Genomic DNA, 15,523 nt, shown 5'->3' on the forward strand with positions numbered 1-15,523 from the left:
TATGATTATTTGTTCTAGTTTTGGGAGAAATGTCATGGGTAATTTGATAGGGATCACATTAAATCTGTAGATTGCTTTGGGTAGTTTGGCCATTTTAACAATATTAATTCTTCCAATCCAACAGCATGGGATATCTTTCCATTTCTTAACTCATCTTCTGTTTCCTTTTTCAATGTTTTATAGTTCTTAGCATATAAGTCTTACACCTCCTTGGTTCCTAAGTATTTTATTGTTTTATTGATGTGACTTTTAAAGTGATTTTACTTTCTCTTTCTGATATTTCATTGTTAGTGTAAACAAATCCAACAGATTTCTGTATGTGAATCTTGTTTCCTGCTACTTTGCTAAATTCATATATCAGTTCTAGTAGATTTTGAGAGAAAAGATACAACACTCTTCTAATCTGGCCCACATACTCAGAAGTTCAGAGGTTAGAGTAATCTCAAATAAGTCATGAATATACTGCTTGAGGAATCAGCAACCTTCAAGCGATCATTCTGGGTAACCAAATGCAGTGTCACTTTGTATTAGCTAAACAGTGGCTTTAGGCAGACAGAAATCAGTGATCAGTAAACCATATCAGTTAAACTAAACAGCCTGCACTGTTTATATATGAATAAAAGAAAGAAGGGGAAGAGCCATGAACAGAAGCCAGCTGAAGATTGGGAGTCAAAGACCCTGACTAGAGATCAGGGGGAAAACAAAACAAACAAACAAACAAAAAAAAGCCATTATATTTTTTCAGGGTGGTGATTTTTATTTTTTTTTAGAAAATACTTTTTTTTTTTTTTTTGTGGTATGCGGGCCTCTCACTGCTGTGGCCTCTCCCATTGTGGAGCACAGGCTCCAGACGCACAGGCTCGGCGGCCTAGCCATGAGCCTAGCCGCTCTGCAGCATGTGGGATCCTCCCGGACCGGGGCACAAACCCATGTCCCCTGCGTCAGCAGGCAGACTCTCAACCACTGCACCACCAGGGAAGCCCAAAAATACTTTTTTTAATTTTTAATTTAAAAAAATTTTTTAACTTTTTATTTTATATTGGAGTATAACCAGTTAACAATGTTGTAGTAGTTTCAGGTGCACAAGCAAAGAAACTCAGCCATACATATACATGTACCCATTGTCCCCCAAAGTCTCTTCCCGTCCAGGCTGCCACATAACATTGAACAGTGTTCCCTGTGCTATACAGTAGGTCCTTGTTGGTTATCCATTTAAAATATAGCAGTGTGTACATGTCCATCCCAAACTCCCTAACTATTCCTTCCCCCCCATTCTTCCCACTTGGTAACCATGTTTGTTCTCCAAGTCTGCGAGTCTGTTTCTGTTTTGTAAATAAGTTCATTTTTATCATTTCTTTTTAGATTCTGCATATGAGGGATATCATACAATATTTCTATTTCTCTGTCTGACTTCATTCAGTATGACAATCTCTAGGTCCATGCATGTTGCTGCAAATGGCATTATTTCATTCTTTTTAATGGCTAATATTCCATTGAATATATATACCACATCTCCTTCATCCATTTCTCTGTCAGTGGAGTTTTAGGTTGCCTCCATGTCTTGGCTATTGTAAACAGTGCTGCAGTGAACATTGGGGTGCCTGTATCCTTTCAGACTATGTTTTTCTCCAGATACATGCCCAGGAGTGGGATTGCTGGATCATATGGTAGCTCTATTTATAGTTTTAACCTCCATACTGTTCTCCATAGTGCTTATAGCAATTTACATTCCCACCAACAGTGTAGGAAGTTTCCCTTTTCTCCACACCTTCTCCAGCATTTATTATTTGTAGACATTTTGATGATGGCCGTTCTGACTGAGGTGATACCTCATTGTAGTTTTGATTTGCATTTCTCTAATGATTAGTGATGTTGAGCATCCTTTTATGTGTTTCTTGGCAATCTGTATATCTTCTTTGGAGGAATGTCTATTTCGGTCTTCTGCCCATTTTTTGATTGGGTTGTTTGTTTTGATGATATTAAGCTTCATGAGCTGGTTGTAAATTTTGGAGACTAATCCCTTTTTGGTCACATCATTTGCAAATATTTTCTCCTAATCTGTGGGCTGTGTTTTTGTTTTGTTCATGGTTTACTTTGCTGTGCAAAAGCTTTTCAGTTTAATTAGGTCCCATTTGTTTATTTATTTTTTTATTTCCATTATTCTGGGAGACAGATTGAAAAAGATATTGCTGAGATTTCTGTCAGAGAGTGTTCAGCCTATATTTTCCTCTAGGACTTTTACAGTGTCCGGTCTCACCTTTAGGTCTTTAATCCATTTTGAATTTATTTTGTGTATGGTACTACATAATGATCTATTTTTGTTAACATGTAGCTGTCCAGTTTTCCCGGCACCATTTATTGAAGAGACTGTCTTTCCACCATTGTGTAGTCTTGCCTCTTTTGTCCCAGATTAATGACCATAGGTGCCTGGGTTTATTTATTCACTCTCTATCCTGTTCCATTGATCTATATTTCTGTTTTTGTGCCAGTACCATACTGATTTGATGACTACAGCTTTGTAGTATAGACTGAAGCCTGGGAGCCTGATTCCCCCAGCTCCGTTTTCCTTTCTCAAGATTGCTTTGGTTATTCGGGGTCCTTTGTGTCTCCATACAAATTTTAAGATTTTTTGTTCTAGTTCTGTGAAAACTATCATTGGTTATTTGATAGGGATTGCATTGAATCTGTAGATTGCCTTGGGTAGTATAGTCATTTTGACAATATTGATTCTTCCAGTTCAAGAACATGGTATACCTTTCCATCTCTTTGTGTCATCTTCGATTTCTTTCATCAGTGTCTTATAGTTTTCTGAGTACAGGTCTTTTGCCTCCTTAGGTAGGTTTATTCCTAGGTATTTTTTTTCTTTTTGGTGCAGTGGTAAATGGGTCGCTTCTTGAATTTCTCTTTCTGATCTTTCATTGTTAGTGTATAGAAATGAAACAGATTTCTGTATTAATTTTGTATCCTGCAACTTTACCAAATTCATTGAGCTCTAGCAGTTTTCTGATAGCGTCTTTTAAGATTTTCTATGTACAGAGTATCATGCCATCTGCAAACAGTGACAGTTTAACTTCTTTTCCAATTTGGATTCCTTTTATTTCTTCTCAGGTGACATAGCTAGGATTTCCAAAACTGTGTTGAATCAAAGTGGCAAGAGTGGACATCCTTGTCTTCTTCCTGATCTTAGAGGAAATGCTTTCAGCTTTTCACCATTGAGTATGATGTTAGCTGTAGGTTTGTCATATATGGCCTTTATTATGTTGAGGTATATTCCCTCTATGCCCACTTTTTGGACAATTTTTATCATAAATCGATGTTAAATGTTGTCAGAAGCTTTTTCTGCATCTATTGAGATGAGCATATGGTTTTTATTCTTCAATTTGTTGATGTGGTATATCACACTGATTTGCAGATATTGAAAAATCCTTGCATCCCTGGGATAAATCCCACTTGATCATGGTGTATGATCCTTTTAATGTATTGTTGGATTCAGATTGCTAGTGTTTTGTTGATGTTTGCATCTATGTTCATCAGTGATATTGGCCTATAATTTTCTTTCTTTTTTTTTTTTTTTGTGGTATCTTTGTCTGGTTTTGGTATCAGGGTGATGGTGGCCTCATAGAATGAATTTGGGAGTTTTCCTTCCTCTGCAATTTTTTGGAACAGTTTCAGAAGTATAGGTGTTAGCTCTTCTCTAAATGTTTGATAGAATTCGCCTGAGAAGCTATCTGGTCCTGGACTTTTGTTTGTTGGGAGTTTTTTTAAATCACAGTTTCAATTTCAGTACTTGTGATTGGTCTGTTCATATTTTCTATTTCTTCCTGGTTCAGTCTTGGGAGACTGTACCTTTCTAAGAATTTGTCCATTTCTTTCAGGTTGTCCATTTTATTGGCATGTAGTTGTTTGTGGTAGTCTCTTATGGTCCTTTGTATTTCTGGGGTGTCAGTTGTAACTTCTTTTTCATTTCTAATTTTATTGATTTGAGTCCTCATTTTTTTCTTGAGTCTGGCTAAAGGTTTATCAATTTTGTTTTTCTTTTCAAAGAACCAGCTTTTAGTTTCATTGGCATCTGATGTTGTTTTCTTTGTCCCTATTTAATTTATTTCTGCTCTGATCTTAATGATTTCTTTCCTTCTACTAACTTCAGGTTTTGTTTGTTCCTCTTTCTCTAGTTGCTTTAGGAGTAGTGTTAAGTTGTTTATTTGAGATTTTTCTTGTTTCTTGAGGTAAGATTGTATTGCTATAAACTTCCCTCTTAGAACACTTTTGCTGCATCCTATAGGTTTTGGATCATTGTGCTTTCATTTTCATTTGTCTCTAGGTATCTTTTTGATTTCCTCTTTGATTTCTTCAGTGATCCATTGGTTGTTTAGTAGCATACTGTTCAACCTCCATGTGTTTGTGTTTTTTATATATTTTTTTCTTGTAGTTGATTTCTAATCTCATAGCATTGGGATCGGAAAAGATGCTTGATATGATTTCAGTTAAGTTTACTGAGACTATCCTTGTGGCCCAGCATGTGGTCAGTTCTGGAGAATGTTCTGTGTGCACTTGAGAAGAATGTGTATTCTGGTTTTGGATGGAATACTCTATAAATAGCAATTAAGTCCATCTGGTGTAATGTGTCATTTAAGGCCTGTTTCTCCTTATTCATTTTCTGTCTGGATGATCTGTCCATTGATGAAAGTGGGGTGTTAAAATCTCCCACTATTACTGTGTTACTGTCGATTTCTCCCTTTATGGCTGTTAGTATTTGCCTTGTATATTGAGGTGCTCCTATGTTGGGTGCATATGTATTTACAATTGTTATATCTTCTAATTGGATTGGTCCCTTGATCATTATATATTGTCTTCCTTTGTCTCTTATAAATCTTTAATGTCTGTTTTGTCTGATATGAATATTGCTACTCCAGCTTTCTTTTGATTCCCATTACCATGGAATACCTTCTTCCATCCCCAACCCGGCCATTATTGATGTACTAAGTACATGAACATGGTGCTGAGTCAATGATAATTGTTTCCCCCTTCTAGAACAACTGTGCAAAAACACTGAGAACTCTATTACTGACTTCCTGGAAGAGTGTATAACTAGTTAAGCTGGATGTCCTACTGAGTATTTGGAATCAACACATTCTTTGGTCTTTCTAGTAGTCATTTTTCAGAGAAATAAATGTCTTGCAGAAAATGGCCTAAGTTTCTCTCCATTAATGACTTCTACTTTAAATGAAGATATTTTGACTTGTGAAAGAAAAATTAATTTTGTTTCTGGCTCCAGGTAAATACCTGTTTAATTTCTGAGACATTGCATAAGAGCCATCCAGAACATATTTATTGAAATTTACTCTTGCAGGGAGAATACTGAGTTGCCACAAACTCTTCAGATGTCTACACTCACAGTGTTTGGGTCTGAAAACACAAGAAGGCCAAGCAACCAATTCTCCTATCTGAAATTTATTTGATTCCCTTTCTAATATGCATGTTGAAATAAAAAAAAAGTAGCCTTATGCTGATAATCACTAGCAATCTGAACAATAAACTTAGAAACTAGCTGTTACATTCTATCATCAAATCCTGTCCATAATGTCTTTGAAATAGCACATATATCCATTCTATTTGTCATATTTACAATTTTCATTCTGTGCCATTATTTCTTCTGTTCTAAACTGAAGCAATTATCTCATAAATGACTCTATAGCTTCTGTTTTTATTCAAATATTTGATCCTAAAATCTTTTGTAAGCTACCATTTGCTGAGCACTTACTAAATGTAAGCCATCCTGGTGAAGGCTTCACAAACAAGCTCATCTAATCCTCACAGTCACCCTGAGAGTTAGGAGGTGATAATGTGGATTGGCTCCTTCAACATTTAATCTTAACTTTTTCCCAGTGTACCTTCCTGGGCTGGAAAGTGGGAAAGCTAAATGCCACATTCCCCAGACTCATTTCCAACCAAGTGCATCATTCATATGCATTCATGCAAAACTTGAATCAGAACTGAGTGAAGTCTAGAGAGATGCAGAACTGGAGGTGTATGTTTTCTATTACAAACTATAGCAAAGACGTCGTGACTCTGGACTTGAGAGATGTCATGGTGACTTCTTGATACAGCAGTGGCTTCCTGATTATGGCAGGAGCAGCAGTATATCCATGTTGGTACAGTTCTTCATTGGCTTTGGGCATCATTTTTTAAAACTCAGCAAATGCTTCCAAAGGCCATTTGCTATTCTGTAGTAACTCTCTCCATGCTTAAACCAGGCAGAGTAGATTATGGTAACTACAAATAAGCACTAAACTCTGTAGGTAAATTATATTCCCACTGTCTATTTGAGAGAGAGTAGTTAAAAGTATTTTAAATTTATACAGATAGTAAGTAATGATTTAGGATTTAAATCCAGGCAACACTGAGACATTGTTTTAAACCACTATGGCATGATGTGTGTGCACTGTTTTAATTCTCTCTTTATAAATTCATCACTGCTGACAAGATGAAGGCCAAATACATTTGATTATCACCAAAAGCCATTTTTAGCTTATCCCAAGTTCCTTTCTTGTTTCTCCTTTTTTTTTCCCCCCAAAGCATTCTATGCTCTAGTCATGCTGAAATTACTCCTGGCCTTGCCCTTCCATCTTGTTTTCCACCCTAATTCTTTTATCTGGAATTCTTTCCACTCACTTAACTTAGTCCAATTCTACCCATACTTTGGAGAATTTATTCCAATCTATTGCTCTGAGAAAATTGTAGTGCTTAATTATCCTTTCTTTTAAATTTAATATCACATTATATATCATTGCTTTGATAATTAAACATAATGCCTTATATCTCACCATTATCTTATTTAGTGACTCTTTAAATTCTTTATGGCTAAATCAGAAAGTTTTTGGTAAATGTGCTTCCTCTTATAGTTCACTGAATCCTCCTCAGCAGTATAGATATCCTGGTGACTTGCTTCTTTTATTTGTATAATAATTTTAAGGTGATGATTTTCAAGCTATAGCTCTCACAAGGATTTCCTAGAGAGTTTCTTAAAACATGGATTCCTGAGCCCCATCCTCAAAAATTCTTATTCAGTAGAGCTGGGATCTGAGAATCTGAATTTTTAACAAGCTCCCAGGTGATGCAAATGCTGCTAGTCTTGGAACTATATGTCAGCCTTGTGGTAAGAATAATGGTTATTTCTATAAAATATTTTTTAAATTATTTTTATTTAATTTTTATTGGAGTATAGTTGCTTTACAATGTTGTGTTAGTTTCTACTGTATAGCAAAGTGAATCAGCTATATGTATACATATATCCCCTCTTTAAAAAATTCTTTTCACAAGTACTGTTTTATTTGATCCCCATAATAGCTCTCTTAGAATTCTAGTATTACACCATTTTAAACATTAAGAAAGGATATTGTGAAGTTTAAATGATTCTCCCTGGTCACAATGGTAGTAAGTAGCAGAACAAGATTTCTAACTCAGGTCCATTAGTTTTAAATTCTTTTCTTTCCCTTGACATCATAATGCCACTCCCTTCTCTTGAAAATAATTTATAGTAAATTATTTGTTATAGTAGTTTTCATTCCTTTCAGTCTTGGAGCTCAGAAGCATATATTCATTCACATTTCAGAAGATTCTAGAAAATTGCATATGAGTCAAGACTATTTTAGTTGCAAATGACAGAAACCCAACTCAAACCACTTTAAGCAAAAAAAGGAAATGTATTGATTCACAAATCCAGGGAGTAAAGCTTCAGTTAAGGTTGTTATCTAGGTGTTTAAACAATACTACTAATATTTTCTTTTTCTCTTCAATTGTCAAATTCTTTTCTCTGGTCTGGATAATTCAGAGAAGCTATACTCTCATGGTGACCAGAGAGTTACCAGTAGTTCCAGGTATGGTTCCAGGTAGTACCTCATAAACCCCATACAGAAGATAGATAGTCTTTCCCCATAGTCTGGCTCACACCTCTTGGCTCTGTTTAGCTCAGCCTGATTCATATATCCACTCAAGTGACACTTGTTAACAACCAAAATTCAACTGAGTAAATTTAAAGACCTAAGTTTGCAGAAGCTTTAAATGATTCACGAATGGGGCAGCATCTCATCTGGCAAGCAGAGAGATATTCTGAGGGGTTATACAAAATAGAAGGCTTTTAAAGAAAGTGGGATAAGGAAGTCATCAGCAAGAGAGAAATGAAAGTTCATTGAAGGAAAATAAGAGCTCAGATGATGATAACTTCTCATTGACTGAGCTGTGGCAAATCCATTGACCGGGCTTGTTGCTGGGCAAGAAGATCTTCCTTCCCCCTGCTGGCTAGGAAAGTAGTTACACTTCCTGTTTGAGAGTACAGTGTAGTCTCTTTCAGTTGGGGTCTGCAGTTGACCAAGATTGGTACCGTGTTTGAGTTCCCTCTACAGTCCTTCCTGACTCCAATTTTAGTTGAGGTTTAATTTTATTAAGTTTCACACACTTTAAAGCACAGAATATCCAACTGAGACAGGGGTTTGAAAATGGTTAAAGGGTAATTTTTTTTAAAAATTGGAGTATTATTACCAGAAAAGGTTGGAATATTATCTAAAGCAGGCAGAAACAAAAGATGTCTAACAGGCCACTAAATATTTGGGTATAAATTTTGGGAAAAGTAATATGAACCTGCATATAAGGAAACCTTATGTTGATTTGGGGAGTTTGAAGAGATTAATCATGCATGTGGATAAAAGTAATCTGATTAAGTGTTTTTCAAAAGTCCTTTTATGAGGGCAATCAATATTAGTCATTTCAAGATTAGAATTATGGTTTTCCAGATGAGAAACAATAACAACAACAGAAAGATCAGAGGTGACTATAAAGGGGTACATCCATGAAGAGAAAAATACAAATATTGGTGTTTTTTAGGTATCAGAACTATGATTAGTCTTTGTAATAGATTGTATTCTGTTCCAAATTATTTTCTTCCTCCTTACTTTTTAGAAGATTACATTTCTACCTTTTATTATGTGACTTGCAGTGCCTTTCTATTGAAGAAGTACACTTCCCAAACTCATGGCACCATGCTGGCCCAAATGATCTGCATTTGAGTAGAAGTGAGAATATGCCAGCTGTGAGCAGAGCTTTGAGAGCCATTGAGTACTTTGGTTTGGACTCCTTTCCTCTGTTATAAGAATGGTATGTTCTAGATAGGGTCTTCAGGCTCTATTTTTAGCCTGCATTCTGGAATGAGGGAGAAATGTGGGGCAGGAGCAGAACTAGTATGACAAGTAGATAAAACAAAACAGAAACAAGAAAAAAAGCAAAAACAAAACTACAAAAATAATTGTTCTTATAAACTACTTGAGATTTGAGGGAGGGTCATTTGTTACAGCAAACTAACCTAGAAGAAAATTGACACAGCCTTGTATAAATTTTGTTGTGACCCGCAGAAAGGCCTGCATTGTTTTCTCTTCAATTTGTAGATAACACTAAGCCATTTTGAATAATAAAATGAAAACAAGTAAATTACCTGAACATATGTTAAATCTCAAGCTTTATGCTAACAGCTTTACCAACTTTATTTTCAGTATTCTGTTCAGTCTTCTCTGAATCCCTATTACAAATATCATGAATCCCTTTACCAGTAAGGAAACTCACTCATAGTTCATAGACTATGACTCTCCTAAGGTCATTGATCTACTACCAGGCAGACTCAAATTAAAATTCCAGCTTAGGTGCCAGGCTTTGAAGCATTTATGAATTTTGGAGTGAACAAGTGATACGTAACACATGTATGCAGTGATAATCCAAACAATGGTAATGGAATTGCGGACCCTAAGAATGTAGAAATTACCCTAGAAAGAGTAAGAAAGAACACTGTAAGACACCTGCATGAAAGCAACTGGAACACCATAGACACTGAAAATAAAAGCTGGAAGAGTAGGTGACAAATCTAAAAGCCATGAAGAGTGTTAAAAAAAAAAAGAATATGGCTTCAAATATAAATTTTAGACTATAATGAGTTATTATTTCATGTTGCTTGAATAAATTTAACTTAATTGAATAAAATTGTGTTATGGGTTCAATTATGTGCCCCCGACTGCCAAATTTGTATATTAAAGTTCTAACCCCTAGTATCTCAGAATGTGACCTTATTTGGAAATAGTTGTTGCAGATGTAATTAATTAAATTAAGATGAGGTCGTATTGGAGTAAGATGGGCCCCTATGACAGACAGACAACTTTATGAAAAGGGGATATTTGGACACAGTCATGCACACAGAGACTCTGCCACATGAAGATGAAGGCAGAGATCAAGGTGATGCAGCAGAAGCTAATGAAGGATAAAGATTGCTACCAAACCACCAGAGGCTAGGAGAGAGGAATGAACAGATTTCTCTCTCCCAGCCCTCAGAAGGAACTGATCTGGCTGACAACTTGATCTCCATTTTCTAGCCTCCAGAACCAAGAGACAAAGCCACCCACTTTGAGGCACTTTATTGTTGTTTAAGCCACCCAGTTTGTGGTACTTTGTTACAGCAGCCCTAGAAAAATATTAGAAATTGATTATTATTAACTTAGAAAATAAGTTGTAAACTTAATACACACCACTACAAAGTGATAATCAGCTTATCAATAGGATAAAACAAAGTTTGTATAAATTCATAAAGCTAAAAGGAGCTGTGAAGGACAACTGTGATATGTTCATGCTTCTAGTCTGAGGCTGACTTAGAGGGAGAACCTAAGAGAAAGCTTGAAAAGTTTTTAGTTTATTATATCAAAGGGATAAACATTCGAGGTTACTTCAATAATTGTGTATAAGACTGGGATGATTTTCCAGATTTACTTTTTGGTATTTCCCAAAAGTGTCTAATATCTCCTTGTAATTTTTAGTTGCTTTAAAAATGTAGACACAGTGGGAAGGGCAGAAGTACTTTGGCTTTTCATGGAAATAGTGTATTCTTTAATGCCCTATAGCACTCAGCTGAAAATGGTGCCTTGATGGATGTGAGAGAGTTAATTCACATCCCAGATACCTAACTTACTCCCTGGGAGTAAATTACTCATTGGCGGGACAAGGTCATTCTTCATTTTAACCATCACCATAACATTTTATATTGTCAAGTGCTACAAGGTTTCTCAATCCTTAAAATCCCCTGGTGATGTAAAGGGGATGACAAACAAATTATGTCTGATTTACAGACTAGGGAACTGGGACTCAGGCAAGAGACAAAGCCTTCATTGGTAAGGACCATCCCAGAAGGCAGGAACTGTGGCTTGGATCTCTGTTTATCATGTAGAGTGCAGGAAAAAACCTAAGGGATATTAGCTATGCATGCAATTCTTATATTTCTTGGAACTTTAGCTCCCCACCCAAGCTGATTCTTGGCAGCAGCCATCTGTCAAAGAAACAAAAGGTACAAAGAAGGTTAAGTAAAAATTATGTACAGTGTGTTAGAATCTAAGCTACAAAATCAAAATGAAACACACTGTAACTTAAAGTCAACTCCCCAAAACAGCATCCATGAAACTAAGGACACTCTACTATGTGCCGCTAGTTTGACAGGTGAATCCAGTTAAAACTATCAGTGGAGGCATGGAAAGGGGGCCAGGAGAAACAAAGCTTAGAAAAAAGTACAAAGAACAAACATTGCATTACTTAGTATAATTTCATCTACAAGTTTACATTAATTTGAACAAAATCACTGTTTCTACTTTGTCATTTTATTATGAGGTCAAGCCACAACTTGGCATTTATTCAAACAAGCATGTTTTACGGACTCTTGCAGCTATACACTTAGCGTTTGTCAAATTCTCGCCTGTAAAACAATGCTGGGCTTTGTGTTGTGAGTCTTCTGGGAATGCTCAGATTCTACCAGCCTATCAACCTAGGATCCCAGTTCTTGAAAAGTGATAAAAATTTCAAAATGAGATATCATAAAGAGCCCTTAAGAGTAAGTCCACATTTGAGTCTCAACTGGAATGTTGGGCAATGGGATACAAAGTTGGGGTGGCTGGCTGATTTTCAAATTTCTGAAGTTGAATGTTGGACATTTCATGTCTGCTTCAAGCTAAATCCTAAAATGCAAGTAGCCAGAGCAGATGTGATTTCGTGAAATTTAATGTTTATTTTGCCTTTATTTTATAAAGTTTGAAATGTTCTAACCCATTTTCCTGCTGCCAATCAGAGATCCAGTGTTGCCCTGATGTCCCATTGATTCTAAAATCAATGGCTGTGCTACCAGTGCTTAGAGAGCATGATTGCTCTTTGAAAGCAAGCTGCTGGGTAAAGATGCCCCTTCTGAGTTTGATCAATTTTTACCACAATGAGGCAGAAGAGTTAAGAATCAGTGTGATGATCTATTTATATTGATGTCACTCATGTCTAGAACTCTTCTGGCACAAAGATTTACAGATGGAAATTATAAATTGGGGGTGACACGTGTGGAAACAGCTGCCACAAATCTATGACACAGAGTATACTAAAACTTATTTCAGTGTTTTTACAATTCAATAAAATGAACACATAATTAGACTTAATTTTACGATCCAAATCGCACTCTTTAATACAATTGCAGAATTTCTTCTTTGGTGGTAAGGTCATATTATCTACTGAGTTAAATCACTTTCTAACAGACCAAGCAAATTAATTACCATTATATGCTCTCACACTTAATAAATAAGGGAAAGTTCTCAGATACTCTTTCACCTGGATTTCAAGGTAAAATTCCACCCATTACAAGTATTTGGAAAAAAGTTTGTCCTTTAATGAGAAATTAAACTTCAAAAGAATGTACACGATCCATTGGTGGGGCATTTTTTTTATAAATTGTTTTTTATTGTGTTAAAATTCATATAGCATAAAATTCACCATTTTAACTACTTTAAATTATACAGTTCGATGGCATTTATACTAATGAACATGTGCAACAAATCAATAAGTATACTATTCACAATATTGTGAAACCATCATCACTGTCTTGTTCCAGAGCACTTTCATTATCCCAAATGGAAACTCCATATCCATTAATGAGTCATTACCCATTCCTCCCTGCCCACAATCCCTGGCAGACCACTAATCTGTTTTTTCTCTCTACCAATTTGTCTGTTCTGAATATTTCATATAAACAGAATTATACTGCATATGGTCTTTTGTGTCTGGCTTAAACTTTCATTTAGCATAATGTTTCTAAGGATATCCATGTTATTGCATATATCAGTGCTTCATTCCTTTTTATGGCTGGGTAATATTCTATTGTCTAGATATACCGCACTTTGTTTATCCATTCATCAGTTGATCAACTTCTGGGTTGTTTATTTCTTTTTGACTATTCTGAATAGTACCGTTACAAATATTCATGTATAAGTTTTTGTTTGAACATCTGTTTTTAATTCTTTGGAGTGTTTACCTAGGAATGGAATAGTTAAGTCACATGGTAATTCTATGTTTAACTTACTGGAGGACTGCCAAACTGTTTTCCACAGTCACAGCACTATTTTACATACCCACCAGCAATATATGGGTGTTCCAATTTCTCCATGACTCTGCAATATTTGTTATTGACTACTTTTATTATTATAGTCATCTTACTGGATATTAAGTGGTATCTTATTGTGTTTCAGTTTGCATCTCTCAAATGAAAAATGATGTTGAGTATCTTTCATGTGCTTGTTGACCATTTGTGTATCTTCTTTGGACAAATCTCTATTTAAGTACTTCACCCAAATTTTAATTGGGTTGGCTTTTGTTGTTGACTCGTAAGGTTTCTTTGTATATTCTGGATACTATACTCTCTCTCTCTATATATATATATGATTTACAAATATTTTTTCCTATTATGTGGGTTGCCTTTTCACTTTCTTCATAGTGCCCTTTGCACAAATGTTTTTAATTTTGATGAAGTCTAATACATCTGTTTTGTTTTAATTTGTTTCTTGTGTTTTGGGTATCATATCTAAGAAACCATTGCCAAATCCAAGGTCATGAAGATTTACTTATGTTTTCTTCTAAGAGTTTTTAGTTTTAGCTCTGGCACTTAGTTCTTTGCTCCATTTTGACTTAATTTTTATATACTGTATGAGGTAAGGATCTAATTTTATTCTTCTGCATGTAGATATTCAATTGTCCTAGCATCATTTATTAAAGACACTATTCTTTCCCACTGAATGGTTTTTGTACCTTCATCAAAATAAGTTGGTCATAGATGTATTGGTTTATTTCTAGATTCTCAATTCTATTCCATTAATCTATATGTCTACCCTTATGTTAGCATCACACTTTTTTGATTATTGTAGCTTTGTAGTAAGTTTTAGAATTAAAGAAGTGTGAGTGTTCCAACTTTGTTCTTTTCTAAGATTGGTTTGGGTATTTGTGGTCTCTTGCAATTCTGTATGAATTTTAGGATCAGTTCTTCCACTTCTTAAAAATAAATGGTCATTTATATTTTGATAGAGATTGCATTAATCTAATGGGGAATAATTCCATTTTAACAATATTATGTCTTCTAACCTATAAATATGCAATGTCTTTCTATTTATTTAAGTCTTCTTTAATATATTTTAGCAATGTTTTATAGTTTTCAATGTACTAGTCTTGTACCTCCTTGGTGAAATTTACTCCTAAATATTTTACTCTTTTTTATGCTATTATAAATGGAATTGTTTTCTTAATTTCCTTTTGGGATTGTTCATTGCTAGTATATATAAATACAACTGATTTTTGCATATTGGTCATGTATCCTCCAACTTTGATGAATTCATTTCATAAAACCATGTTCTATGTTAAGTTACTAGTCAAAAACACACTAGAGAGTGCCTGAGTAACTTGGTACAATGAGTTACTTCAGAAAAACCATTACATTTAAAAAAAAAAAAAAGGACAGTTTTCTTATCACATTTCTATTTTAATTGATATTATGGCTATTATTATATACCTCTTCCACAAAATAGTGGTGAATTTAAAATAAACCTTTCTGCATATGACCAGAACAATTGCAATGTACTCTTGCTTTCAGAAAGACTATTATTTTTGTTAACAAAACATTGTTTGTCTGGTGGGTAAATAATAAACCTGTCAGCCCAAGACCTATGAACCACTGAAGAAAGCAAAGAAGAATTAGAAGCGCAGCAAAATCGATTTTTAAAGAAATGGTCAGGAGATATAAAAATGTATTTTAACACTTTAGACTCAGATATATTTCTTGTGCAAGTTTATCTTAAATAGCACATAGGACCTGTCTATCTATCGGTAAAAACTTCACAGTATTTGCAGACAAGTTTAAACCAAAGCACCAGAAAGTCTGCCACTACAAAGAAAATAAACACACAAAACTTATGTCATAAAGCATTGAGCGAATTTAAAGCAGAAAGGATTCATAAAAAATTTAAAAGCTTAACAATGATTAGGGAGAAGAGACTAAGTGCCACCGAAAAAATCTAGCTCAGAGATAATTACGTGATTAAAAGTGTGGGAATAAGAACTTAATTCTCTAGCAATAAAGAAAAAGAGCTGAAGCAGAAATAGGTTGGCTCAGGAATGAGATTGATCACAAAGGAAAATTGAAGGAACT

Source organism: Lipotes vexillifer, unplaced genomic scaffold, assembly GCF_000442215.2.
Source record: "Lipotes vexillifer unplaced genomic scaffold, Lipotes_vexillifer_v1.1 scaffold49, whole genome shotgun sequence".
NCBI classification, from domain to species: Eukaryota; Metazoa; Chordata; class Mammalia; order Artiodactyla; family Lipotidae; genus Lipotes; species Lipotes vexillifer.